This window comes from Schistocerca americana, unplaced genomic scaffold (genome assembly GCF_021461395.2).
Source record: "Schistocerca americana isolate TAMUIC-IGC-003095 unplaced genomic scaffold, iqSchAmer2.1 HiC_scaffold_137, whole genome shotgun sequence".
Taxonomy (NCBI): domain Eukaryota; kingdom Metazoa; phylum Arthropoda; class Insecta; order Orthoptera; family Acrididae; genus Schistocerca; species Schistocerca americana.
The window spans coordinates 370,001-375,000 of record NW_025725449.1 but is presented as its reverse complement, the minus strand read 5'-3'; the positions used below and the strand labels follow the sequence as shown (position 1 = coordinate 375,000).

The 5,000-nt window shown below is 62.6% G+C and overlaps 1 pseudogene; it reads left to right on the top strand.

Annotated features, from left to right (window-relative positions):
• LOC124566151 overlaps window positions 1-5,000 on the top strand; it is a 10,228-nt pseudogene that overhangs the window by 1,052 nt on the left and 4,176 nt on the right.

The following is a 5,000-nucleotide window of genomic DNA, read 5'->3' as shown; positions in this document are numbered from 1 at the left end:
ACGGGGCGGCGGCCTCCGCACTCCCGGGGCGTCTCGTCCTCATTGCGAGGTGAGGCGCACCTAGAGCGTACACGTTGGGACCCGAAAGATGGTGAACTATGCCTGGCCAGGACGAAGTCAGGGGAAACCCTGATGGAGGTCCGTAGCGATTCTGACGTGCAAATCGATCGTCGGAGCTGGGTATAGGGGCGAAAGACTAATCGAACCATCTAGTAGCTGGTTCCCTCCGAAGTTTCCCTCAGGATAGCTGGTGCTCGTACGAGTCTCATCCGGTAAAGCGAATGATTAGAGGCCTTGGGGCCGAAACGACCTCAACCTATTCTCAAACTTTAAATGGGTGAGATCTCCGGCTTGCTTGATATGCTGAAGCCGCGAGCAAACGACTCGGATCGGAGTGCCAAGTGGGCCACTTTTGGTAAGCAGAACTGGCGCTGTGGGATGAACCAAACGCCGAGTTAAGGCGCCCGAATCGACGCTCATGGGAAACCATGAAAGGCGTTGGTTGCTTAAGACAGCAGGACGGTGGCCATGGAAGTCGGAATCCGCTAAGGAGTGTGTAACAACTCACCTGCCGAAGCAACTAGCCCTGAAAATGGATGGCGCTGAAGCGTCGTGCCTATACTCGGCCGTCAGTCTGGCAGTCATGGCCGGTCCTTGCGGCCGGCCGCGAAGCCCTGACGAGTAGGAGGGTCGCGGCGGTGGGCGCAGAAGGGTCTGGGCGTGAGCCTGCCTGGAGCCGCCGTCGGTGCAGATCTTGGTGGTAGTAGCAAATACTCCAGCGAGGCCCTGGAGGGCTGACGCGGAGAAGGGTTTCGTGTGAACAGCCGTTGCACACGAGTCAGTCGATCCTAAGCCCTAGGAGAAATCCGATGTTGATGGGGGCCGTCATAGCATGATGCACTTTGTGCTGGCCCCCGTTGGGCGAAAGGGAATCCGGTTCCTATTCCGGAACCCGGCAGCGGAACCGATACAAGTCGGGCCCCTCTTTTAGAGATGCTCGTCGGGGTAACCCAAAAGGACCCGGAGACGCCGTCGGGAGATCGGGGAAGAGTTTTCTTTTCTGCATGAGCGTTCGAGTTCCCTGGAATCCTCTAGCAGGGAGATAGGGTTTGGAACGCGAAGAGCACCGCAGTTGCGGCGGTGTCCCGATCTTCCCCTCGGACCTTGAAAATCCGGGAGAGGGCCACGTGGAGGTGTCGCGCCGGTTCGTACCCATATCCGCAGCAGGTCTCCAAGGTGAAGAGCCTCTAGTCGATAGAATAATGTAGGTAAGGGAAGTCGGCAAATTGGATCCGTAACTTCGGGATAAGGATTGGCTCTGAGGATCGGGGCGTGTCGGGCTTGGTCGGGAAGTGGGTCAGCGCTAACGTGCCGGGCCTGGGCGAGGTGAGTGCCGTAGGGGTGCCGGTAAGTGCGGGCGTTTAGCGCGGGCGTGGTCTGCTCTCGCCGTTGGTTGGCCTCGTGCTGGCCGGCGGTGCAGGATGCGCGCGCCTGCGCGGCGTTCGCGCCCCGGTGCTTCAACCTGCGTGCAGGATCCGAGCTCGGTCCCGTGCCTTGGCCTCCCACGGATCTTCCTTGCTGCGAGGCCGCGTCCGCCTTAGCGTGCTCCTCCGGGGGCGCGCGGGTGCGCGGATTCTCTTCGGCCGCCATTCAACGATCAACTCAGAACTGGCACGGACTGGGGGAATCCGACTGTCTAATTAAAACAAAGCATTGCGATGGCCCTAGCGGGTGTTGACGCAATGTGATTTCTGCCCAGTGCTCTGAATGTCAACGTGAAGAAATTCAAGCAAGCGCGGGTAAACGGCGGGAGTAACTATGACTCTCTTAAGGCTATGACTCTCTTAAGGTGGCCAAGTGGCGGCGGTGTGGCTGCATCCGGACTTGGCTTTTCGAAGTGCGGTCTTGATGTAGTCGTGCTGCTGCTGCGAGGTGCCTTCCTTGGGTTATAGTTACAGGGAGAGTGATGCGCAATACATGGGCCTAGCCCTCTTAGCCTCTCCTCTCCTGCGGTCTTCTCCCCTTCTCGTGGGCCCGCTGATTTTCGCAGAGTGGAAGACCGCACCAGGGGCTTGGGGGGGTTACCAGCCCCCCCTCGCATTATCCCTTTATAGTTGGGGGCAGCCGACAAGAAACAAGAGATGGTGGCCCTTCCGCTGAAGGTGCCACCCCAGCTACCCCAGCACCTATCCGGCCAACCGGCCGTAACGAAAATGCGATAGTTTGTGTAGCTCCCTTTGCTTGCAGTGAGTGCCACCGCACTTTTACCACGAAGAACGGTCTCGGGGTCCATCGCCGCCGCCAACACCCTGCGGCCGCCAACGCTGAGATCGTGACGGAGAGGCATCGCGCGAGGTGGACGGAGGAAGAAGTCCTGTCGCTCGCCAAGGCAGAGGCCGAACTGTTCCTTGAGAGGGACGCCCGGTTCTTCTTTGTAAATCAAGAACTTACCAGGATGTTCCCCGACCGAACGCTTGAGGCAATCAAGTGCCGACGGCGGCAAGCTGCCCACAAGCAGCTTGTCCGCCAATTCATGGAGGCACTTGAGATCGGTCGGGGTGAAGAGCCGGCGTCCCGCCGTGGAGCAGCGAGCTCGCTGCCTGACGCGGGCGAGGCCGCTGCGCCGCCCGTCGACGCAGCCGAGGACTTCGCGGCCGACACCACCGGGCCGCCGCCGGAGGGGCCGACTGACGCCGCCATCTGGGAGCATCTGGCGGGGCTACCTGCTTCCGCCCAGCGTTTCTCTGCCCTGGATCGAGTCATTGGTCTGGGGCGGGGCACGCCGCCCGATGTCATCCTGGGCATGCTCCCGGATGCCCTTGCGTCGGTCGGGTCCAGGGGGGAGAGGTCGATCACCAGGACACAGCGGCCGCGCCAACCATCCAAGCGGCCGCCTGCCGCCCCGCCGCTGCAGAAGCGCAAGCGGCGCCGCTGGGAATACGCGCGGACACAGGACGCCTTCCGTAGGTCGCGTGCGCGTTGCGTGCGCGGCTTGCTGGACGGCACCCTGCTGCAGCCGCCACCCGACATCCCCGGTCTGCTGGACTTCTGGGCGGACCTCTTCACGAAGAAGCCGATCTCCACCGCCGGCTTCATCCGTGACCGCCTTCTCCCGCACTCGGAGCCTGTCGCTCCTGAGTGCCTATGGGGGCCGGTCACACGTGAGGAGGTTGCTGCTGCCTTGCCGCCCAGGGGATCGGCAGCCGGGCCGGACGGCCTGACTCCAGCGGAGCTGCGGCGCCTGCCGCATGAAGTCCTGGTGAAACTCTTGAACCTCTTCCTCCTGGCCCGCGCCCTCCCCGAGCGTCTGCTTCGCGCCCGGACGTCACTTCTCCCCAAAACGGCTGCACCAACATCCCCCGCTGACTTTCGCCCCATTACGGTCTGCTCGGTGTTGGCGCGGACCTTTCACAAGGTTCTCGCGTCACGCCTGATGCGTGCATGTGCTGTGGACGAACGTCAGCGGGCATTCATCCCCCGGGATGGGATGTTGGAAAACACCTTCATCTTGGACACTGCTCTCACCGACGCAGTCCGCTCCTGTCGCTCTGTTTTTGTGGCATCGATCGACGTCTCTAAAGCGTTCGATTCGGTGGACCATGCCGCCCTCCGCCCCGTGCTGAGGGCTCATGGCCTGCCGGATTGCTTTATTGAGTACGTCGAAAGGTGTTACGAGGGTAGCACGACGGTGATAGCGGGCGGCGCCGACGTGGGCGTGCCCCTGCAGCCGGCTAGGGGTGTGCGTCAGGGTGACCCCCTCTCCCCCCTCCTTTTCAATTTTGCGGTGGACTATGTTTTGAGTCAACTTCCCTCCCACATCGGAGCTCGGATCCTGGGTCGCAGAGTTAACGCTGCGGCCTTCGCAGATGACGTCCTGCTTTTTGCATCGACCGCGAGGGGATTGCAGTCCCTCATCGACGCAGCCGTCGCAGCCCTCGCCCATCTGGGGCTGCAGATCAACGCCCGGAAGTGTTTCACCCTCGCCTTAGTCGCGTCTGGGCGCGACAAGAAGGTGAAGGTCGACGCCGACGTTACCTTCAAAGCGGGCAACGCCACCGTGCCCGCCCTACGTGTGGGTGAAACCTTCCGGTACCTGGGACTGCAATTCTCCACCGCTGGTCGCTGCGTTTTCAACCCACGACGCCACCTGGTGGAGCAGCTGGACGTCATCTCCCGAGCTCCGCTCAAGCCGCAGCAGCGCCTCCACGCCCTCACCACCGTACTTCTGCCTGGCCTGTACCATGGGCTGGCCCTCAGCCGCACCCGAGTGGGTGCGTTGAAAGCGGCAGATGTGACCATCCGTGCCGCCGTCAGGAGATGGTTCTGCCTTCCGGCGGACACTCCCCTGGGCTACTTCCACGCTCCTGTAGCCCAGGGAGGCCTCGGCATCCCATCATGCCGATGGATGGGGCCAACACTTCGCCGGTCCCGTCTCCTGGCGCTGAAGAGGATTGGGCCAGCCGCCGACGGTGCAGGCCGGGACGAGGTGCAGCGTGAGATTGAGGCGCTGGAGCGGCATCTTATGTGGGAGGGCCACCTCCTCAAATCGTCGACGCAGGTTGGAGAGATGTGGGCTGCGCGCCTGCACGTTGCCTTTGACGGTGCGGCGCTGTCATCTTCCGCCGCCGTCAAGGGGCAACACCAGTGGGTCGCTGACACCAGTCGCCTGCTATCTGGGCGTAACTTCATCGACGCTCTCCGCGCCCGCATCAACGCCTTCCCCACGAAGGCACGGCGCAGTCGCGGGCGGGAGGCGGACACCAGATGCCGCGCGGGCTGCCAGGCCGTAGAGACCGCCAACCACGTGTTACAGGCTTGCTTCAGGACGCACGGGTCCCGGGTTAAGCGGCATGACGCGATCGTGCGCTATGTCGCCCGTGGACTCGCGCAGAGGGGCTTCAATGTCTCTGTGGAGCCCCACCTCCGCACACCTGAGGGAATCCGCAAGCCTGACGTGGTGGCGGTTAAAGACGGCATCGCCCGCGTCATCGACGCCCAGG